This window comes from Gorilla gorilla, chromosome 2, assembly GCF_029281585.2.
Source record: "Gorilla gorilla gorilla isolate KB3781 chromosome 2, NHGRI_mGorGor1-v2.1_pri, whole genome shotgun sequence".
NCBI lineage: Eukaryota > Metazoa > Chordata > Mammalia > Primates > Hominidae > Gorilla > Gorilla gorilla.
The window spans coordinates 130,888,992-130,914,342 of NC_086017.1; the positions used below are offsets into that span (position 1 = coordinate 130,888,992).

The 25,351-nt window shown below is 39.0% G+C and overlaps 1 protein-coding gene and 1 pseudogene across 2 annotated transcripts in view; one reads left to right on the forward strand and one right to left on the reverse strand.

Moving 5' to 3' along the window:
* The window catches only part of GSK3B (glycogen synthase kinase 3 beta), a 273,914-nt gene that overhangs the window by 206,411 nt on the left and 42,152 nt on the right, over positions 1-25,351 (reverse strand). The window lies entirely within an intron of this gene.
* On the forward strand, positions 1,490-2,614 carry LOC101125175 (presenilin-associated rhomboid-like protein, mitochondrial; annotated as a pseudogene).

The following is a 25,351-nucleotide window of genomic DNA, read 5'->3' on the forward strand; positions in this document are numbered from 1 at the left end:
TCCCAGCTACTCAGGAGGCTGAGGCAGGAGAATCACTTGAACCCAGGAGGCGGAAGTCGCAGTGAGCCAAGATCACGCCACAGCACTCCAGCCTGGGTGACTGAGCAAGACTCCGTCTCAGGAAAAAAAAAAAAAAAAGCAGGAGCAACAAAAATGAAGCCCTATTCTTTGACCCAGTACTTCCCTTTCTAGGAATATGGCAAAAGAAAGTAAAAAGAAACTGGAAGAAAATAATTGATTTACACAGATATTCATTAAGGCATTATTTACCACATCAATAAATTAGAGCCAATCCAGATGTTCAATAGCAGAGAATCATTAGGTAAACTATGATACACTCACGATGAACAGACTATTAAGCACTCATTAAAACTACATTTTCCAAGAATATTTAATGGTTTAGGAAAATATTCATGACATAAGATTACATGAAAAAGCAAGAGTATATAGCTACAAATTGCTATATATTGTGATCCCAATTTTGAAAACAAATGCTACACAAACACACCAAAAAGTAAACAAACAGTTTTCTCTAGATAGTGAGAATACAGGCAAATTTTTATTTTCTTTTTTGTATCTCTCTGTAATTTCCAAATTATCTACACTGAGCATATAAAATGTTTTAAAGATAAATTTGCTTAAAGTTCTAAAAAGATATTCAATGATATTCTTTCCAAAGAAGTATTACTGTCACTGGGTTCTAAAAAAAAATCCAATATGCTTATAGAACACTTCAAACTAAAAAATCAGCAACTATTTCTTGAATAATTTATCCTTAGTTCTAAAACTGAGTATAATCAGCAAAGAGATGAATTGAGTGCCTCATTCATAGTCAATGTTTATTCTTCAATTAGGCATTGTTATATTCAGTACAGAAAAGAGTGACAAGAAAATAACTTGGCTAGAGCATGACTGACTGGGATGTGTGTTTAAAAGATTTCGTAAAAGGCTGTATGTTTATCTAGTCTTAACTTTTATTAATCACTATGTGACTGTCCATTTAAATAACAATTAATGAGGTATTATTACTACTTAATAGATAAAAGAAATGAAGAGGCCAGCCTGGAGCCTCATCATACCATAACTAGAACCTGCTGAGACAGATTTACCTCACGAGAAACTCATCCTTTACCCAACAAACTATTTGAAACCTTCCAGACTATGCCACTAAGGCCATAGATCCCTCTAGCCTACAAGAGATTAAAAGGCCTAAATCTATCAACACCTCATATCCTTGTTTATGTAAGTCTCCACCAGAAATACTGTTAACTCTCATGCCCCTACTACTCTACACATCCCTCTCATCTGAATGAGCTCCTCAACTCTACCTCTTCTGTGATCAGCAAACTCCACTTTCTAGCCTTATGGAAAACACAACTCCCCCAAATATGCTACTTTAATAAATCCCACAGAGGCTGATGTTATTCAGTTCCTCCACACGTTTCAAAACCATGTCCTTGCAGGCCATGGTGGGGCAGAGGTTGGGAAGATGGCCTGGTGAGGCTGGGCAGAGAGAGGTTGGGGCAGCGACCAGGCATGGTCTCCGCCAGTGGGCGGCCGCAGCTGCAAGGAACTCACTGCGGCCCTAGCCCCACCACGGCTGCTCAGACGCAGGTTTGGCTTCTTCAGCAAAAATGTGGATTCAGAAAAGCACCCAGGAAGGCTGAACCTCAAAGATCAGACACAGGCACAAGTGGTGAAGCATACAAAAGAAGTGCTTTGATTTCTCCTGTGGAAGAAACGGCCTTTTATCCTTCTCTGTATCCTATAGGGACTCTCATAAAATCTTTATTTTTTACTGTTGGGTTTACAGGCTGTGCATTTGGATCAGCTACTATTTGTCAATATGAATCACTGAAATCCAGGGTCCAGAGTTATTTTGATGATATAAAAGCTGACGGTTGGGATAGCATAAGATCACAAAAAAGAGACTTCAGAAAGATTAACAAGTGGTAGAATAACCTAAGCGATGGCCACCAGACTATGACAGGTTATCACAGCTGCAAATGAATGTCTTTGTATTCTGTTTATAGAGAGTACCTTCTCTGCAGCGGACAATGATCAGATATTTCGCATCTAATCCAGCCTCAAAAGCCCTTTCTTTTCCAATGTTGCTGTCAACATTCAGTCATTTCTCCTTATTTCACATGGCAGCAAATATCTTATGTTTTGTGGAGCTTCGCCTCCAGCACAGTGAACATTCTGGATCAAGAGCAGTGTTATTATCTGCAGGTGTTATTTCCAATTGTGTCAGTTATGTGTGTAAAGTTGCCACAGGAAGATAGGGACCATCACTTGGTGCATCTGGCACCATCATGATGGTCTTTGCAGCTGTCTGCACTAAGATCCCAGAACGGAGGCTTGCCATTATTTCCCTTCAGATGTTCACATTCATAGCAGAGAATGCCCTAAAAGCCATTATGGCCATGGATACAGCAGAAATGTTCATGGGATGGAAATTTTTTTATCATGCAGTGCATCCTGGGGGAGCTCTCTTTGGAATGGTATGTTACTTATGGTCATTAACTGTTTTGGAAGAACAGGGAGCTTCTAGTGAAAATCTGGCACAAAATGAGGACTAATGGCCCCCAAAAAAGGAGGTGGCTCTAAGTAAAACTGGGATTGGACAGTACTGGTGTATCTAGTCCAAGATGCCTGAGAGCCACAGGAACACATGGGCCCTAGAGTGCCCACGGCTATGCTCTGGCTTGAAAGACACCAGCATCTGGCCTCCCAGTGTTTTCAGCTGTGTCCCCCAGTCTGTCTTTTAAAAGGTGAATTATGACAAAGTTGTGAAATAAAGGTTTATATCTAGTTGGAAAAAAAAAATCACATCCTCCTTGTTCCCTATTGCTATTTCAGAACCATTATATTTCCTCAGTCATCCAAAAACCTCTGCTCACTTGAGATCCTCCTATGCTTGTTCCTTCCCTATCAGCTTCTAAACGTTGGGGTTCTTCTAGGCTTGGTCCTAGACTCCCTTTCTCTTCTATCTTCTGTCTCCATACTCTCCCCAGATTATCTCATGCATTCCCAGATCTTTAAATACATGGTATTTATCCAAATTATTACCATTTGAGAGCTGTTGGTTCTCAAATGTATTTCTGTAGACCAGACTACTCTTTCAACCTTTAGAGACTCCTATATTCAACTCCCCACTTTGGAGTTACACTTGTGTCTCATTCCCCTGATTAAAACTCTTTAAAGCCTTCAGCATCTTTTACAAAACCCTGTAAGATCTAGTTTCATTCTCATATCATGCCATTATTCCCTTGCTCGCAATCCTTCAGTCACACTAGGCTTCTTTCAATTTATTGAATACACAAAGCATTTTGCCACCTCAGGACTTTTTCACATGATGTTCCCTTTTCTTACAATATTCTTTTACCACCCCCATCCCTAATCCCTTCCTTTTTATCCTTTATGTCTCAGCTTAAACCTCACTTCTTCAGAGATGCCTTCTCTAGGACAATCCAATCTAAAATAGTTTTCACCTGTTACTATATTCACAGTAACCAGTTCTTTTCCTTCAAAGCACTTAATCACAATTTTTAAATAAGTAAACACACAATAATGTCCTGAGCATATTAGTCAAGCTATATCTTCTGTATGAATCAAAAACCAGTGAACAAATGTACTTACAACCACATAGCTAACAAATGGAAAACCAAGATCTGCCCAATCTAAATCCAGTATTCAATACACTATAAAAACTGTTCCTAACAAACTCTGTTCAATACACTATAACTGTTCCCAACAAACTCATCTATTATTGTCTCAAACATAATGTAACTAGACCTAACAAGTCTTACTGTAAAAGAGTATGTTAAAATTCCAAGATATCATACAATGTAAAAATTACATGGACCAAAGTGCTAAGTATTTAATGGTAGGTCTAGAATTTCAAAAAAGGTATAAAATAATTTTTATATCAACACTTCTTGAAATATTTCTAAAACACATTCTTACCTGAGTAAGAGGCAAACTAATTTAGCAGACAGCATTTCAAATTTTCATTAATAAAATAGTTGTGTGGAATGAAACACAGATAAAAACCTCTAGAAAAAGCAATAATTACATTCCTAAATTAGCCCGCCAAAACCCCTTTAATACTGGTTAATAAGCTTTAGTACTAATAATACAAACTTGAGTCTGGGTCCGGGAAGCAGGGCCCTGGAAAGGCCCGTGAAAGGCGGCTGAGGATAAGAAACGAGGGTAAGAACTCATTCTCAAGTCCTTGGGTAGTCAGGACTCTGCTACTTCCTAAGCCTTTTTTTTCCCATGGCCCACCTCACGTATTCAACAAGGAAGTAGAGGGACAGAGGGTGAAGTAGGAGAAGGAGAAAACACTTAACAACAAGCACAGTGTTAGGCATGTGACAAACCAATTTTACTTACTCCCACCAATCCCACAATGCAGTTATCATCATCCTCTGTTTCACAGGGAATATTTAAATCTAAGCCTATACTCTTTCCACTAATTCTTAAGCAACCAGCCCTAAGTAAGTATATAATTAGCTGTTTAATGCACTGTCCATGAGGAGATAAGACATATCTGCATTTTTTGCTAGTTTTTTATAAACAGTAAGAGCTCAAATATTTGTGGATAAATGACTGAAATCAGTAAATAAAAGAATGAGCAAAATAACTCAAGTTCTGTGACTTTTCCTAATCATTCCAGACTATAATGATTACTCCTCCCTCTGGATTAACACTTAATGTCTCTACTTATGTTGTCCTAGTCACTACATGAGGCTATTGAACACTTGAAAGTGGCAAAGTTTGAATCGAACGTTCTGAAATGCATAACAGATTTTAAGGCCTCAATTTTTTTTGAAGGATGTAAAATATCTCAATAATGATTTTTATAAGGACTACATATTGAAATGTTAAGATTTTTATATATTGGGGTAAATAAAATATATTATTAAAATTAACTTCAGCCTGCGTGTGGTGGCTCATGCCCGTAACCCCAACACTTTGGGAGGCCGAGGCAGGCGGATCACAAGGTTAGGAGTTCAATATCGGCCTGGCTGATATGGTGAAACCCCGTCTCTACTAAAAATACAAAAATTAGCCAGGTGTGGTGGCAGGCACCTGTAGTCCCAGCTACTCAGGAGGCCAAGGCAGGAGAATCGCTTGAACCCAGGAGGCGGAGGTTGCAGTGAGCCGAGATTGTGCCACTGCACTCCAGCCTGGGCAACAGAGTGAGACTCCGTCTCGAAAAAAAAAAAAAATTAATTTCATCCATTTCTTTTAAGTTTTTAAAAAGTGGCTATTAGAAGGCGGGAGCAGTGGCATGTTCCTGTAGTCCCAGCTACTCAGAAGACTGAGGCAGGAGGATCACTGGCGCCCAAGAGTTCAAGTCCAGCCTGGGCAAAATAGTGAAACCCCTTCTCTAAAAAATAAAAATGTGGCTATTAGAAAAATTTAATTATATACGTGGCTTGCAATATACTTTCTGAACAGCACTGATCTACACCATCCATTTGGCAGCATATATATTCTACTTTATAACATCTCATGTTAGTTAAATATTCCAATATGTACATTTCCCTAGAACATAGGGTCCCTTATCCTTGTAATAATTGAATGTACTTTTTAAACTAGCCTCATTAAGTTATAATTCACATAACAAATAATTCACCCACCTAAAGTGCACACTGAACGATTTTTAGTACTTTCACAGGCTTGTGCAACCATCACCCCAATCAATTTCATTACCCCAAAAAGAAACACTGTACCTCTCAGGTGTCATCCCCCAATCCTTCCATTCCAGCCCTAAGGAAACAGTAACCTACTTTCTGTCTACAGATTTGCCTATTCTGGACATTTATATAGGTGGAATCATATGATACTTCATCTTTTGTGCTTGGCTTCTTTTACTTAGAATGTTTTCCAGGTTCATCCATGTTGTAGTATGCTTTGGTCCATTTCTTTTGGTTCCTCAGTAATAATCCGTTTATGGAAATCCCATATTTGATTTCTCCATTCATCAACTGATAGATGTTTGGGTTGTTTTTCTACTTTTAGCTATTATGAATAATGCTATGAACATGTGTATATATGAACATATGGGTATATATAACTAGGCACAGAATTGCTAGGTTATATGGTAACTCTGTGTGTGTATTTTAAGAACTACCAGATTGTTTTCCAAAGCAGCTGTACCATTTTACATTCCCACAGCAGTGTATGAGGGTTCCAATTTCTCCATATCCTAACAAACATTGGTTATCATCTGACTTTTTTATTCTAGCCATCCTAATGAGTCTGAAATGGTATCTCGTGGTTTTGATTTTTATTTCCATAATGGCTAATGATGTTGAGCATCTTTTCGTGCATTGATATGGTTTTGCTCTGTGTCCCCACCCAAATCTCATCTCAAATTGTAATCCTCATGTATTGGAGGAGGGGCCTGGTGGGAGTTGACTGAATCATGGGGACAGACTTCCCCCTTGCTGTTCTTGTGATAGTGAGTTCTCACGAGATCTAGTTGTTTGAAAGTGTGTGGCACTTCCCCCTTTACTTGCTTGCTCGCTCGCTTTCGCTCTCGCTCGCTCTCTCTCTCTCTCCTGCTCCACCATGGTAAGACGTGCTTTCTTCCCCTTTCACTTTCCACCATGATTTAAGTTTCCTGAGGCCTCCCACCCATGCTTCCTATACAGCCTTTGGAACTGTGAGTCAATTAAACCTCTTTTCTTCATAAATTACCCAGTCTCAGGTAGTTCTTTATAGCAGTATAAGAATAGACTAATACATGCACTTATCAACCATTATGTGTATCTTCCTTGTAGAAGTAGATATACATAGGTTCTGTCTATTCAGAACCTGTGCCAAATTTTTAATTGGACTTTATTTTATTATTGAACTGTAAGAGTTCTTCTTGTATTCTGGATACAAGTCCTTTATCAGATATAATTTGCAAGTATTTTCCCTTTCTGTTATCTCTTTCTTGATGGTGTTTTGAAGCACAAATGGTTTTATTTTTGATAATGTTCAAGGTATCCATTTTTTCTTTTGTTGCTTGTGTGCTTGGTACCATATCTAAGAAGCCACTGCCTACCCAAGGTCAGAAAAACTTACTCCTATGTTTTCTCCTAGGAGTTTTAGCTCCTACTTGTTTTAGCTCTAGCATTTAGGTCTTTAATCCATTTTGACATAATTTTTGTAGATGGTATGAGGTAGGAGTTAAATTTCATTCATTTGCATGCAAATATCCAGCTGTCTGAGACCATTTGTGGGGGAAAAAAAATTATTTCACCATTTAATTATCTTGGTATCCTTGTCAAAACCAACTGACCATAAAGGTAGGGGCTTATTTTTAGACTAATGATCATACTCCATGAATCTATATCCAAGCACCACACCGTCTGGATTGATGTAAATTTTTAAATTGAGAAATGTGATTCATCTAACTTTATTCTTTATTTCTCAATTTTTGAGGGGCTATTCAGAGTCTGTTATGGGTTGAACTGGGTACCCCAAAAAAGATATGTTAAACTCCTAATCACAAAGTACCTCAGAATGTGACCTTATTTAGAAATAGGGTCTTCACAAAGGTAATCAAATTAAAATGATGGCCAGGAGAGGTGGAGGTAACTCATGCCTGTAATCCCAGCATTTTGGGGAGGCCAAGTAGGGCAGATCACTTGAGGTCAGGAGCTCATGACCACAACATGGCGAAACCTCATCTCTACTAAAAATACACAAAATTAGCTAGGCGTGGTGGCAGGCACCTGTAATCCCAGCTACTCGGGTGGCTGAGGCGAAAGAATTGCTTGAACTCAGGAGGCGGAGGTTGCAGTGAGCTGAGATCGTGCCACTGCACTCCAGCCTGGGCGAGAGAGTGAGACTCCATCTCAAAAAACAAAAAAATTAAAATTAAAATGAGGTCATTCCCATGGGCCCTAATCCAATATGACTGGTGTCCTTACAAAAAGAATTTGGACACACAAACATACACAGAGAGCAAATAATATGAAGACACACAGGTAGAGGAAATCTAAGTGACTTTAGTGATCTACAAGCCAAGAAATGTCAGGGATTGCTAGCAAACGCTAGAAGCAGCAAGCGGGGATAATTCCCTAGAGCAGTCAGAGCCAACACCTTGATTTTGGACCTCCAGCTTCTAAACTGTGAGAAAAATTTCGGTTGTTTTAAGCCACCTAGTTTTGGTACTTTGTTACTGCAACCCTCGGAAACTAATACAGGATCCCTTGTATTTCCATATGAATTTTAGGATCAGTTTATCAATTTCTGCAAAGGGCAATTGGAACTTTGCCTTCTGCAAAAGGCAACTGGAATTTTGATAAACCATTGGATCTGTAGATCAACTAGGAGAGCACTATTATTTAAACAATATTAAGTCTTCCAATTCATGAACATAGGATGTCCATCCTTTTTTTTAGGTATTCATTAATTTCTTTCAACAATGTTTTGTAATTTCCATATTATATGTTTTATACTTCTGTTAAATGTATTCATAAGTATTTTGTTCCTTTAGATGGCATTATAAGTGGAACTGTTTCCTTAATTTCAGTTTGTTTGCTCATTTCTACTGTACAGAAACATAGTTGATTTTTATACATTGATCCTACATAAAATGAGTTCAACTTTGCTGAACTCATTTATTAACTCTAATAGATTTTTAGCAAATTTCTTGGGATGTTTCTATAAATATCTGCAAATAGAGATAGCTATACTTCTTCCTTATCACTCTGATGCCTTTTACTACTTTTCCTGCCTAATTGCTCTGGCTAGAAACTCTAGTACAATGTTAAAAAAAAGTGGCAGCAGAGGACACCCTTATGTTGCTCCTAATATTAGGCAGGAAGCATCCAATATTTTGCCATTAACTATGTATTAGCTCCGGGTTTTTTCATAGATCTTATCAGATGGAGCAAGTTTCCTTCTTTTCCTAGTTTATTAGTTTTATCATGAATAGAATGTACTTTTTAACATATCTATAGTCTACATAATGTATAGCTCACTGGTATTCTCTAATGTGCTAAATGACTAAAACTGGTATGAAGTACAACTTACCAAAGAAAGTCCTCGTTTTTTTATGTAACAGAAAAACATAAACACTACTTTATTATGATAATTCAGAAGATATCCTCATTAAGAATATTTATGTTGTTAAACTAATTCTGATCATCAGTTTTGTTGTTGCAATACCCCCAGAGTATCGCCAATTAAAGTATCTAAGAGAAGGGGGTACCATGACTAACTTAATTACTAAATGACTCAGAGACAAAAATTTAATTTAAAAAGCAAATCTGGCTGGGCAGTGGCTCATGCCTGTAATCCCAGCACTTTGGGAAGCCAAGGTGGGCAGATCACTTGAGGTCAGGAGTTCAAGACCAGCCGAGCCAACATGGCAAAACCCCGTATCTACTAAAAATACAAAAATTAGGTGGGCATGGTGGTGGGCACCTGAAATCCCAGCTCATCAGGAGGCTGAGGCGGGAGAATTGCTTGAACCCAGGAGGCAGAAGTTGCGGTGAGCCAAGATCATGCCACTGCACTCCAGCCTGGGCGACAGAGTAAGACTCCAACTCAAAAAAAAAAAAAAAAGCAGATCTATGCCATCTAGCAGTTTTAGGAAAAAAGCTTGGATACACAGAGATCAAAATAATATTACGCTACAATAAAAGTTTTAGAATCAATGTCAGACAAATTTACAAGTTCCCAAACATAGAAATAAAATTAATGTCAACATCTGTTAAAAAACAAAACCTAACACTCAAAATTTGTTTTAACTGACAAAACCCAAAGTCTGTGATAACTCAGCAGAACGGCAGTTCCTATCACTGCATTAAACAATTATCATCTTGTTTCCTAACACAAAGAAAAATGCTGAATATACAGAAGTATAGAAATACTCCTTATTCACTAGCAATTACTTGAAACAAACAAAAAAATTGCTTTGCTATTTTACTCAAGGTATTGCCCTAAAGGACCCTTGTTTATCTTACTGGCCTTCCAGTTCTAACTTTAAAAACAGATATGCATTTCGCTATTATATTGTAAATGGTCCCTCTATCCACTCTAGAAGGAAGAATCAAATCGCAAGATAAAATAAAGCAATAATTTAAAAGTAATAGCTTATCCAATTATCCAAATTGCTTAACTTCTTAAGCAATTAAGAAACATGAGCTTCTCCATCCAGAAATGGTGACAGACTGAAAAACTGAAGACACATTATCCTAAAGAACTTGTATTCTTATTGGAGAGATAACTCAAAATCTAAAATAAGAAACAATCCTAAATATATTAAGCAAGCCGGTAGTGTGTAATACATCATATGCAAAGGAAGGAAATATGTTTTATAAAGTAAACTCCAGACTGGGTGACAGGGAGAGACCCTATCTCAAAAAAGAAGTAAATAAAAAATAAAAATAAAGCACTACAGCTCTTTTTTTTTTTTTTTACCATCTTACACATCAAACCTTTAGTCTTGAGGTATTTAATGGTATTTAGTGGTTTCAGAAAATACTGAGCATATAAGCATGCATTTAGAACTCCATTTTTTACATTTTACGCTCTTTATGATGGTTATTCTAGGTCAGTCATTAAATTCCCTTATGTAAATCTGCTTCTGCCAGATGACATCAATAACTACAGAAACAGTCCACAGGTTAACACTATTATATTTTCCTGTAATACACTATAGAGAATAAAATAAGAGGAACTGATGAATAAAAAAAATAAAACATCTAAAGAAGTCTTTATTACTAATAATCTTCCATAGCTATAACATATGCAAGATACTGTACTAAACAATTTATATTAAATATTGTTCATTTAACCTAAAAATACATTTACGTACAAGGAAACTGAGGCACAGTTCAGTAACTTGTCCAATGTCACAGCAAGTAAATAGCAAATTCGGAATTTATCCCAGAGCCCAGGCTCTTACTCAACATGTTACTTCCTCCTAAGCTATTTTTAAAGACATAATATGAAGTCAAATTATTAATTACAACAATCTCAGGTTTCTTCTTCAATTTTAGTTATCATAATTCACCCTCAAAACTGTGCCACTGAGGCCAGGCATGGTGGTTCATGCCTGTAATCCCAGTGCTTTGGGAGGCCAAGGTGGGTGTGCTGCTTGAACCCAAGCATTCAAGACCAGCCTGGGCAACATGGTGAAACCCTGGTCCACACCTATGATACCAGCTACGCAGGAGGCTGAGATGGCAGGACTGATTGAGCCTGGGAGGTTGAGGCTACAGTCAGCTGTGATCAAGCCACTGCACTCCAGCCAAGGCAAGAGTGAGACTCTGTCTCAAAAAAACATGTGCATCATTGAAAGAGGACATCAAAAAGGGATGGCAGTCTTTTTCTGAAAAATGGTACTAGAATAAGCGACCATCTACATGCAAATAAACACACATCAACTTACACAAAAATTAACTCAAAATGTACAAAAATTCACAAAAATTAAAAAATTAGCTCAAACTGCATCATAGACCTAAAGTAAAATGCAAAACTATAAAACTTCTAAAAGATAACAGGAAAAATCCAAGTAACCTTTGGTTTGACGAGGACTTTTTACATACAACACCAAAAGCACAGTCCATAAAAAAAAAAAATGGAAAGGTAGGCTTCGTTAAAATTAAAAACTTCTGCTCTTTGAAAGAAAGACACTATGAAACAGGATGAAAAGACAAGCCATAGACTGGGAGAAAATATTTGCAATACACATATCTGATAAAGGGCTAGTATCCAAAATATACAAAGAACTCTTAAAACTCTTAAAACTCAATAATAAAACAAATGAATTAAAAAGTGTACAAAAAATCTGAACTGATACCTCACAAAAGAAGATATACAGGTAGCAAATAAGCATATGAAAAGATGCTCAACATCATATGTCATTAGGGAATTGTAAATTAAAACAATGCCATACCATTATACATCCACTGGAACAGAATGGCTAAAATCCCAAACACTGACAACACCAAAAGCTGGTGAAAATGTGAGGCAACAGGAACTCTCACTCATTGTTTGCAGAAATGTAAAATAGTACAGCCATTCTGGAAGACACATCAGCAGTTTCCTGCAAAGCTAAATGTAGTCTTACCACACAATCCCAGCAATCACACTCATAGATATTTACACAAGTGAGTTGAAAACTTATGTCTGTAAGATACAATGAATTTTTCTGAATTTCTCTTCAAAGGTTCAGGCTGTTAACTTCCTCGTTTTTTGTTCTCAAACTCAACTTTCTTGTTCTCCATGCCTCCTTGCCTCTAGTTACTGTAAAAAAAAAAAAAAAAAAAAAGCCAATCTTCCTGTCAGCTCTTATCAATAGCTTACAACTGTTCCCCTGGTTAAACACTCTGCACCCATTCCACCCATTAGAAACCGCACATCACCCTTCGAAACCACACATCCCATCACTGTAACTCACCTTCCCCTTTTCTTATTTGGAAAAAATATTCACAAGTAGCCAATTGGGTCAGCTTAGATTGTGTAGTCCGAACCCAGCCCATGCGGGAGTGACACAGAGGTAGGGACTATGCATTAGAGATAAAAACCCCTTCTCTCCTTTGTTCCCTGTGCTTTTGCCATTGTTCCATCTGCAAGATACACCCTTCTGCAGAAGTAAATTGCCTTGCTGAGAAAACTTTTGGCACTGAGCATTTATCTCCAACAAATCTGGGGGCTCATCCGGGATTCCCATTCTCCTCTGGGAAAGGGTCTTGGTCCTCTCCCGTGAAGAGATGCGCCCCACTGCCTCGTTGCAGCAGCCTCAGGGATAAAGGAATTGAGGCCCACCCAGTGTGACAAATAAACCCAGACTCTCAGCAACATGGGTAAGAAACAGGCCGGCAGTTTGGGGAAAGGAGGCTCACATACCACAGCGACTAGGTAACTGTGCACAGACCAAAGTCAGAAGGTCACAGGGGCGACAAAGTATTTCCTTGGTGGTTGGGATTCTGCAGGTTAAAAGTGTGTAAATGATCACAAGCACTACTGCTTGCAGTGCTGCTTGTGTGAATGGTACTAAGCACTACTGCTGTGCGGAGTGAGTGGGTCCTATCGGCAGTTCCGTGGTCACCTCATACAGCTTAGGGTGGCCCTTTGGGGATCCTGTCAGGGGTTTATACTGACCTGCCATCAATGCTAAGAGGGACCTGAAATATTCCCGCGAGGGAAGTGGCCAGAGCAGATGCAGCGAAAAAAGGGTGCAAGAAACCTCCAGTAGGTGGAGCTAAAGGATAGGCAAGAAATCTCTAACACGAGGTATTGAGCCTTAACAAGCTCCCCAAGGAAGAATAGGCAAGAAATCACTGATACAAAGGATTGAGCCTTAACAAGCCCCCAGAGAAGAATAGGCAAGAAGTCTTTAGTACAAGGGATTCAGCCTAACTAGGACCCAACATGGGAAATACCCCAAGCAAGACAAGAAGTAAAAAGGATAAAAACAGCAACAAAGATAGTCCCCCTAATCTCTTGTTAAAAGACCTAGCCCCCTAGGTCTCATATTAAAATATTGGAAAGATAATAAAAGGTTAGAAAAGCCAGTTCCCATGCCTAAAGACCATCATATGGGATCCCCTACACTGTCTTCCCCTGCTCAATGACCCCAACCCTTTCCTCTCGGGCAGCTGTTGCCATCCTAGATCCTGCTTCATATCCTTCCCCTACTCATGTTACTCCTCCTCCTTACAATTCTGACTCTTGGGAATCAACACCCTATGAACCTATTCCCTCCCAGCCTAAGTATCCCTCCTTAAAGGGACTCCATGCACCTAAGTCACCAGGTGGCTTTTGTAGGGTGGGCAGCATCAAGGATCTGCCACACCGTGTCACTAGCATCGTCCGGGCCCTGGTGTGCCTCCACAGTAGGCAGAGCCCACGCTCCTGCCCCCTAGCTGGTCCAGGGTTCAGGCACCATGTAAAGGGTGGCTCTGCAAAAACATGCAGACCAGGCCACAGCCCAAACCCCGAACAGGCTACATTATGGGACATCTGCCTTACTTCTGCTGGGGCCAAGTGGTGCAGGGATTTGGCTGCGGCTCCAAGCAGCTGGGCATCCCTGCAGCTAATTTTCCTGAGTAAGTGGTAGATAACCTTCCAGCTGATATATCCACCGGCATTTATTGTAGTTGGGCCAGTGCTGGAAGTAGAGATGTCCATAAGATGGTGGTGAGCACAGGATGGAACCCATACTACAAGAATACAAAGAAGCCCATGGAAACACATATCATGCATACCTTCAAAAAAGACTTCTATAAGGAAATCCTCAATGTGATCATTGTTGGCTACCCCAGACCAGAAAAGAACTTTGATTCTTTAGAGTCACTTATATTAAAATGTACCACTGGAAAAGTATTACATGTGTATGAGTATGAGGCTACTCTGTTAAAACAAGAGGATGATTTAAACCACTGATAATTTGCTTAACCCAGGAGGTTTCTTAACAAGAGTTCTAAATCTAAAAAGAAAGCACACATGTTTAGATTTAATTGATTACCATACAAAGGTCCGGCCAAACTTACTCACTTCAGGACTGGGTGACAGTTGTTTATAGATGGCTCCTCCCAAGTGATTGAAGGAAAAAGACACAATGGGTATTCAGTAATTGATGGAGACGCTCTTAAAGAAATAGAGTCAAGAAAATAGCCCAATAATTGGTCTGCCCAAACTTGTGAATTGTTTGCACTCAGCCAAGCCTTAAAGTACTTGCAGAACCAGGAGGAACCATCTATACCAATTCTAAGTACACCTTCGGGGTGGCTCATAACATTTGGAAAGATTTTAGGCTGAACGAGGTCTTATTAACAGTAAGGTCAAAACCTTGTTCACAAGGAATTAATCACCCAAGTACTGAATAACCTTCAGTTGCCAGAGAAAATCGTTATTGTCTATGTCCCCAGACACCAAAAAAGCCTGTCTTTTAAGAGTCAGGAAAATAACCTAACAGATCAGATAAGCCAAACAGGCTGCCGTTTCTTCTGAAATGCCTGTTCTCCACTTAACTCCTTACCTTCCTCCTACTACTGTGATCTCTGTTTTCTCTTCCACTGAGAAAGAAAAGCTAGTAAGAACAGGCACTAAAGAGAGCTCAGAATAAAAATAGATATTGACAGACCAAGTCTTGTCCCACCTGCATCAAAGGACTCATTAAGGACCCCAGGCCATATGTGATGCAGTCTTCAGGAACTTATACCCTAGCCAAAACGGGTTATAGATAGTTGCTTTATATGTAAATATATGAAAACTGATAAACTATAAAAGAGATTATCCCTTGGGGAAAGGAATCCAGGCTTAAGATCATTCCCAAGTACCCAAATTAATCAGAGATGCCTCTAACGGGTTGTCTAAAATACTTATTAATGACAATAGATCACCTCACTCACTGGGTCAAATGCAACAGCCAATAATATAGTTAAGGCATTAATTAAAAATATAGTGCTCAAGTTCAGGCTAATAAAAAATATTGACTCAGACAATGGAACCCATTTCACAGCTCATATTATTAAAAAGCTATCCCAAGCCCTAAACATTAAATGAAAATATCATACTCCTTGGCACCCACCGTCATTAAGGAAGGTTAAAAAGACAAATCAGAGCTTAAAGAACCAACTAACCAAATTAGTTATAAAGACTCAGTTGCCATGGACCAAATGTCTTCCAATTGCCCTGTTGAAAATCCAAACTGCTCCTCAAAAAGATATAGGCCTTTCCCTTTATGAGATGGCTCTACAGATTGCCTTATTTACACTCCACTGCTGACATTCCCACATTTAAAACAAAAGACCAATTCCTCAAGAATTATATACTCAGTCTCTCCTTTACTTTCTCTTTTTCTTAAAACCAAAGGTCTCTTAGCACAGGCGCTAACCCTGGAGCCCTCAGTCCATTAATAACAGTCTGGGGATCACATCCTCATCAAGGAGGAAAAACTTGAGCTGGCCTGGGAAGGACCTTACCTGCTGCTTCTAACCACTAAAACCGCAGTCCAGACAGCAAAAAAAGGATGGACCCATCACACCCGAGTCAAGAAAACACCACCACCTCCAGAGTCATGGGCCATTATCCAAAGAAAAAAACCTCTCAAACTAAAGCTACAAAAAGTTTAACTCTCTTTCATCTTTTCATCTATTCTATTACTTTCTTCTTTTCTCATTCTATTGATGACCACCTTGTTATCAATGTAACTAGGTCAGATTCACCCCAAATCATTACCTTTGATGCTTGTCTTGTTATACCTTGTGAGGACGAACAATGACAAAGACAAATCTCTACTTTAGAAAAATACCTCTGCCCCTCCAGAAAAGCCACTGACCCTGCATCTTGCTCATGGCAGGGGTACCAAGACACCCCAAATTGAGAGATATGTTCCCAATGGGCAGATATCATCTGGACTACCAGAGATCCGGGCTGGACCTCCCCAGATGGCTGTACCAACCTAAAATCTTACCTCCACTTTTACCAAAGGAACCACCCCCTCTAATTGTCCATCTCACCATTGTAACCCAGTAACTATTTCCTTTAATACTCCTACCTCCACCAACCCTACACCCCCTTCAGAGCACTTTTACGGCTTAAGAGTAAAGACCAATGGATACGACCCTATGTGCTTCTTTAAAATGCGTTTTATTAACCTCCCTCCTCCTTCTCCATCTAAACCTTCTACCCTGCCCAACAACAATGCTGAAGTAAACATTGTAGAAGCAGATGATCTAAGGCAAACTCTAGCAATTAAAATAGGATATCAAGATACAAATGTCTGGTTGAAATGCATCAAAAATTCTGTCCGCACATTAAACAAAAGCAATTGTTATGCTTGTCTGCATGGCCGGCCAGAGGCCCAGATTGTCCCCTTTCCACTCGAATGGTGCTCCAGTCAACTGGGCATGGGCTGCATGGTAACTCTCTTCCAGGATTCTACAGCTAGGGGCAATAAATCATGCCAAGCTCTCTCCCTGCTCTATCCCAAAGTCCAACACCCTGTGGGCCAGCCCCCAAGGGCCATCCAGCTTCCATCTCTCAATGTCAATTTCACCTTGTGTCTCTCACGGAATGGGAAAAACTTGGCGTTCCTGGGAAGCTTAATGGAACGCAGTGAGCTTAGGCCCTTCCAAGAGCTTACCCATCAGTCCGCCCTTAGCCATCCTTGAGCAGGTATATGGTGGTATTGTGGTGGACCCTTACTGGGCACTCCACCAAGTAACTGGAGCAGCACTTGCTCTCTTGTCCAGTTGGCTATCCCTTTCACCCTGGCATTTCACCAAGCAGAGAAAAAAAAAAAAATCACAACACTGAAAAGTAAGAGAAGCCTCTTATGGGTCTTTTGACTCTTAAGTTTATTTAGACGCAATTGGAGTCTCACAGGGAGTACCTGATAAATTCAAAGCCCGAGACCAAATAGCTGCAGGATTTGAATCATTGCCCCCATGGGTAACTATCAACAAAAATGTAGATTGGATAGATTACATCTATTATAATCAGCAGCGGTTTATTAATTACACCAGAGATGCTGTCAAAGGAATAGCTGACCAATTAGGTCCTACTAGCCAGATGGCTTGGAAAAACAGAATGGCCCTAGACATGATATTAGCTGAAAAAGGTGGAGTTTGTGTTATAATGAAAACTCAATATTGCATCTTCATCCCAAACAATACTGCCCCCAATGAGAGCATAGTGAAGGTCTTGCAAGGGATTACAGCTTTATCCAATGAATTAGCTAGAATCAACAACTCTTTTTCAAGATGGCTAAAAAGGTGGTTCGATAAATGAAAAGAAATCGTGGCCTCAATTCTTACTTCGCTTGCAGTCGTAATAGTTGTACTCATTCTTATTGGGTGCTGTGTCATACCATGCATTGTAGGTTAGTGCAAACGCTTATAAAAACAGCACTTACTAAAATCTCCCTTAGCTCTCCTCCACCTTATGCAAGTAAGCTTTTCCTTTTAAAGGATCAAGTCGGACAGCAAAGCCCAGACATGTTAAAAAGGTTTAAAGAGAAAAGATTATAAAAATTAAAAGCAGGGAATTGTAAGATATAATGAATTTCTCTTCAAAGGTTCAGCCTGTTAACTTCCTTGTTCTTTGTTCTCAAACTCAACTTTCTTGTCCTCCATGCCTCCTTGCCTCTACTTACTGTAAACAACCTTCCCGTCAGCTCTAACCAATAACTCACATCTGTTCCCTTGGTTACCCACTCTGCACCCATTCCACCTTTTTGAAACCACACGTCCACCCTTCGAAACCACACATCCCACCACTGTAACTCACCTTCCCCTTCCCTCTTCCTTATTTAAAAAAAAAATATTCACAAGTAGCCAATCAAGTCAGCTTAAATTGTGTGGTTCAACCCCAGCCCACAGGGGCGTGACACTGAGGTAGGGACTACACATTAGAAATAAAAACCCCTTCTCTCCTTTGTTCCCTCTGCTCTCGCCATTGCTCCATCCGCGAGACACTCCCTTCTGCAAAAATAAACTGCCTTGCTAAGAAAACTTTTGCCTGAGTGCTGGTTTCACTTTGCAGCACCAAGCATTTACTTCCAACATGTCTACACAAAAAAGTGAACACAAATGTTTACAGTAGTTTTACTCATATTTGCCCAAAAGTAGAGGCAACCAAGATGTCTTTCAATAGGTAAGCAGCTAAAAAAATTGTGGTATATCCATACAATGAGGTATTATTCAGGGACAAAAAGAAATTAGGTATCCAGCCAGAAAAAGACATAAAGGAATGTTAAATATATTGCTAAGTGAAAGAACCACATCTAAAAAGGCTACATACCGTATGATTCCAACTATAGGACATTCTGAAAAAGACAAAACTATAGAGATAGTAAAAAGTTCAGTGGTGGCCAGGGGATGGGAGGAGGTGGATGGGAGGAGGGGATGGGAGGAGGGGGATGAGAAGGTGGCTAAATAGGTGGATGTTGGGATTCTGGAGGCAGTAAAACTATTCTGCATGACACTGTAATCGTGGATACATGACATTATGCATTTGTCAATACCCACAAAACTATACAATAAAAAGTGTGGGCCCTAATGGAAATTATAAAAGGTAAATTATATACTTCAGTTAATAATTTAGTATCAATATTAGTTCATCAATTGTTAACAAATGTACCATAGCATTGCAAGATGTTAGTAACTGGGAAAAATGTACCACACCAATGCAAGATGTTAATAACAGGGGAAATGGGGAAATATGGGTGGGGGTAAGGGTTTATATAGGCTCACTCTACTTTCTGTTCACTTATTATGTAAACCTAAAACTGCTTTAAAGAACAGTCTCCTTTCTTAAAAAGTAAGAAAGAAAAAGGCATGACAGCACAATGGTTCTAAGCCACTAGAGTATGTATCACTTGGAAAGTTTATTCATTATTAAAATTTTAATTTAATTTTATTTATTTATTTATTTTGAGACAGAGTCTCACTCTGTCTGCCCAGGCTGGAGTGCAGGGGTACAATCTTGGCTCACTGCAACCTCTGCCTCCTAGGTTCAAGCAACTCTTACGTCTCAGCCACCCGAGTAGCTAGGACTACAGGCATGCGCCACCACACCCAGCTAATTTTTTTGTATATTTAGTAGAGACAGGGTTTCACCTTGTTGGCCAGGCCGTTCTCGAACTCCTAACCTCAAGTGATCTGCCCGCCTTGGCCTCCCAAAGTGCTGGGATTATGGGTGTGAGCCACCGCTCCCAGCCTAAACTTTTAATTTTAGACTAGACCATCACATTACTTCTTTGCACTCCAGTTTCCTCAAATGTAAAATGAGAGAGCTAAATTTGACAGACAGGAACATGAATCAGAATACTAGAGTCACTTTCAGCTCAAAATTTATTTTCTTTTCTACATGAACCTAAGTTTGAACTAAAACAAATTCTAAAGCACAGACTCCTTTATTTATCTTAAACCTTTTCACAATAGGCAAACAGAATTTTCATTATTTTCAATGTAAGGTGATAACCAAACTGTCTTATAAGTAAATTAATGATAAATAATGTATTTCCTATCACAATTTTCTCTCCACAAGATCAAGAGCATTTAGTCTTTTGCAACTGTTTGAAGTAGTCAAAAAGATCATCAAGAGTGTAAGTTAAGAATCTGAGATAACTATAAGGAATCAGATACTCTCAAGAAGGCAATCCAGATAGATAGGCTACCAATATCTCTCACTGGTAGCAACTTTCTCATATTCCCTAACATTCACGTAACCAAAGACCAACACACACTAAACCCAATGTCAGGAGAAGTCAATTTCCTTGTCTTAAAAGTAGTGTTAAGTATCACATTAAATGTCAAAAGCCTCATCCTAGAAAACTAAGATTTATGATCTATCCTCAAGCAACTAGTACATAAAAAAGCACCTGTGTGCTATAGAATATGGTACATAACAAATAAAGTGTTTTCCAATTAATTTATTCAACAAATAGTTGTGTAACATTTACTATATGTCAAGCACTATGCTGAGCAATGGAACAGAATGATGAGCAAAACCAAGTTTAAACTCCAGTAGGGAAGACAAACTAATGTATGTCAAGTGGTAATAAATACAATATTTTAAAAACAAAGCAACATAACTGGTAGGGTATTTGTTGACTGGGAAAGGACACATGAAAGCCTTCTGGAATAATGATGAAGATGTTCTGTACTTAACTTGATCTGGGTGTTGTATTCACTGAACAGTACACTTAGGCTTTATGCAATCTGCTGTATATGTTCTACCTCCAAGTGTTTTTTAAGCCTGTTAAAAGCAACACCTAGAATATCAATGCTGTCCAGCTCTAATGATGATTTCCTCTTGATTACCACAATTGTTAATACACTTCCAAATATATGAACTACGTATCTTCACAGTTCTTCACAGAACTATGTAAATACAATTACAATGTCTAGAACCATTAAAGCCAATCATTTAGTAAGCATCAACTGGCTACAGATAAGTTAAGGTAAAAGAAAACCAAACTCTTACCTCAACTTATAGGAAAAGATAAAAACAGAATGATGCTAAAAAGGAGTCCTACAACTAATCATAATAAATATAGAATGTGATATAAGTGCCTTTTAAAAATAAACCTACCTTTAACCATTTAGTATTTCTTCATTTCCTCCTCTGTTCCAAAACTCTAGAGTTTCTGTTAGAGGGGAACAAAAGGAATGCAAGAACTGTGCATTCAAATTGTTCCAAGACTCATACAAAGTCTAGCATAGTCACTAAGAGCATAAACTCTGGAGCCAGACAGCCTGGGTTAAATACTGGCTCTGCCACTTACTAACTGTATTACTTTAGCCAAGTTTATTTATTTCAGTTCCCTGTGCCTCAGGCTCCTCATCTGTTAAGCAGGGATAATACAATCTTATCTCATTGGGTTGTTATGAAGACTAAATGAGTTAATTTATGTACTGTGCTTAGAACAGTAGTTGGCACATAAAAAATGCACTAGATAGGTGTTTATTACTGCTGCTACTAGGAGTCCTACCAGAATTGGCACCTAGGTACCACAAACAGGCAAATTAATCCAGTTAAGAAAAGGTATGGATCCTAACAGCTAATGTCATCGGTAACACTCCATTTCTGCTCCCATTTATACCCAGAATAACAGTACTTTTAGTATGACTCTGCCCTATGTTAATGCATCAACTTAGCACATTCCATCTAAATTGTCACTTATACTTGCACTATATAAAACAGATCATATGATGCCTAACCAATGACACAAAACATTCAATGAAAGTCAATCAAATTCCCAAGTACAGAAAAGGGAAAAAATCCCTATACATGTCAAGGGAAAAGTTAGTAGCTAAGGCAAATCTAGTTCCTTTTTAATGGGTTTAGCTAGACAGTCTCAATTTGATGAATGTCCAACCCTCCAAAATGAATCTGTCTCTTCACTTTATCTACATGACAATTCAAATCAACAATTTAATCAGTATCTGTACCTACTATGAATCTAGCATGTCCCTAGATACAATCAGAGAATGTAAAAATTGTATGAGACATAATCCTTGCTCTGACTGACTAGTTAGGAAGAGTCTAACACAAAAGCAATCCATTTATTCAGTCAACAGACACTTCTTGAGGGAGTATTCAGTGAATGTGGCTCCAGGCCTGGCCTGGGTGGTTTTAAAATTTACAAAGGAAATACGGTCAAATGGATAAAAGCTGCACAATGTTAAATACAACAAAAGCTGTAGAGGGTATGAAGGAAGCAAGAAAAAGAAAAATCTGGAATGTCAGAAGACTTCCTGGTAAGGTAGCATCTGTGTTAGATGTTGAGAGACAGGTAAGTTGACGAAAAAGAGAAGAGAGAACATTTAAGGCAGAGGTAAAAGCATATACCAGAGACAAATCCACATGCCTTCTGAACGGAAGACAAACCCAGAAAGGTAGCCAAAGATCTTACACCATGATAAAGGACTTAAGCTTTATTGTGTAAGGAATGAGTAGTAAATAAAAGATTCATATGGGGGGATATATAATCAGACTTCTGAATGTTTACCTGGGGTAGGACAGAAGAATAGACAAGGCTGGAGACAGAAAATAAGTAACAGCCCAAGGGTAGGCAAACCTTTTCTGTAAAAGGCCAGACAGTAAACATTTCGGGCTTTGCAAGCCATACAGTCTCTGTCACAACTACAAAATTCTGCCTTCGTAGCATAAAAACAGCAATAGACAATTAATACATAAGCTAATGAGCAAGGCAGCTGCTTTAATCCATTTTGTAGTGCTATGACAGAATACATGAGACTGGGTAATTTATAAAGAAAAGGTTTATTCACCTCACAGTTCTACAGGCTAGGAAATTTAAAGGGCATGGCCCTGGCTTCTGGTGAGGACTTTCATGCTGCATCACAAAATGACAAAGAAGCTCAAAGGGGAAGTGGTCAAATGTGAAGACAAAAAATCTGGCAGCATCCTGGCTTTGTAACAATCCATTATCTCAGAATCAACCCATTCCCATGAGAACTAATCTAGTACCACCAGAGCAAGAACTCACTCACTGCTACAAAAAGGTACAAAGCCATTCATGAGGGATCCACCCCCCATGAAACAAAACATCTCCCACCAGGCCTCATCTCTTAACACTGCCACACTGATGATCAAAACAAGTTTTAATGCTGAAAAACAAACCATATCTAAACCACAGAAGTTGCATTCTAATAAAACTTGATTTACAAAGACAGACGGCTAGCCGTATTTGGCTTTATGGGCTATAGTTTGCAAACCTCTGGTCTAGGCAGAGTGATAAGGTCCTAAACTAAAGTGAAGGCTCTAGTAAATGAAGAGGAATAGGTTCCAAAGATATTTAGGGGGTAGACTTGAAGAATGACTACCGGTGGAGAACTAGGTGTAAGGAGGAAACAACTTTGGTTCCTGGGAAGGAAGCCAGGGGCGTCTATGGATAATGGTACCATTTACCAAGATAGAGAGGAAGAAGAAGAATATAGAGGTTTCATTCTGTTTAGGGGAGGAGAGAAGGTGAGGAGAGAAGGTGAGGAGAGAAAGTGAGTTCAGTTTTAACAATGTTCAGTTTAAAGTAGCTGTGGAACATGTAGGTGGTAATTCCTGCAGATCTAGGATTCTGAAAAGATCTGGGTTAGAGGACTAGATCTGGTCAAAGCAGTAGAACTAATATCTAGTTTTTCATAAACCAGATCACTAGGGTAGAAGGAAGGTAGGCAGAGTATGAACAAAGGGCTGAGGTCAAAATATAAACACTTAAACAGGGGTAGGTGGCTGGAGAGGTAGAGAAGTGCTCTGCAGGCAAGACTGAGGAAACAATCTGAGAGGCAGAAAAGCAGCTTGAGTGAAGTGTTAAGGGTCACTGTAGCTAAATTAAACTACAGGATACAATCATTTTGAGAAGAAATCAGTGGGCCAAACACCAGGTCTAGTAGGGTCTAGGACACTCCAGATGCTGTCTATCAATTTCTTTTTTTTTTTTTTAATGATGGAGAAAAATCAGTGGGCAAGCAAGAGAACAGGACGTTGGGACATAAAACTGAATAGGCTGGTTTACAAAAAAACAGATATTGAAAGAAAGTCAGAAAATTTTAATCGGATGAAAATAGGCAACAGGACAGTTTTCTTAACTAGAATGGGACATAGCTCAACTATTTAATTAGGTAACATAATCTGTACTATGTAGGGAAGCTGTAACATGGAAGGAAATAAAGATAAAATAGGTGTTTAAGATATAGCACAGCCACTCAGTAGACTGGATTTACTTTATCATGAATAAAGGTTTTTTAAAAGTACACAATTAATTATAAAAAGCACTATACTGGGTCAGGCGCGGTGGCTCACGCCTGCAATCCCAGCAATTTGGAAGGCTGAGGCGGGTGTATCACCTGAGGTCAGGACTTTGAGACCAGCCTGGCCAACATGGCAAAACCCCATCTCTACTAAAAACACAAAAATTAGCCAGGTGTGGTGGTGGGCATCTGTAATCCCAGCTACTCAGGAGGCTGAGGCACGAGAATCACTTGAACCCAAGAGGCGGAGGTCACAGTGAGCCGAGATCATGCCACTGCACTCCAGCCCGGGCGACAGCGTGAGACTCTATCTCAAAAAAAAAAAAAAGATATGAGTAATTTGGTATGACTGCAGATATGAAGAGACTTGCAAATAGGAAGTACTTTGAAAAAAGCAATGAAACCTTTAATAATTTGTTAAATCATTCCTGAATTTAACAACAAGGTCTTTTTACTAAACCAGCTATCAACAAAAGTAAAAACTGTTTTTGTGGCATTTAAAACCAGTGAAAATTCCTGTGTGGGTTTAGCAGCATTAAACTTTAAACACCATTAACACATCCTGAGAAATTCACAGAAGGAAAGAGTTCACTATTTTTAAACATACTAAATGTGCCTCTTCTTTATAAACGGGATCTGTGGGTGTTAGAGAAGTTCAATAAAGAGGGCTACCCTAGAAAACAGGATTTTCCATCCATTGATGTTTTACTATACAAAAAAGGTGCAAATTTTCAACAGGGCTCTAAAATGTTTAACAGAATAGTACAATTTATTTGACAGAAGGAAGAAAATGACTAAATTGATGGTTGTCAAATGTCTTAGATAATTTCATTCTCTGTCTTTTAAGAGCACAAGTCTCATAAAAAGGTGAATATAGGCTTTCTCAGACCAGGCACAAACCCTAACTTCCTGCCCTCCAAGTACTGCCATGGGTTAAATTACAGGTTACCCAGTAGTTCTGATACTAAGCCTGAAAGATTCATGAGCCTCACCAGGTTATGTTAATTTCCTGTCCTAAAATAGCTAGTCCACAGTAACCCCAACCCACCCCAAGTAAAATATCCCATATGGTAATTCTAGGTTATTTTTTACCTCTCATTTTTAAACAC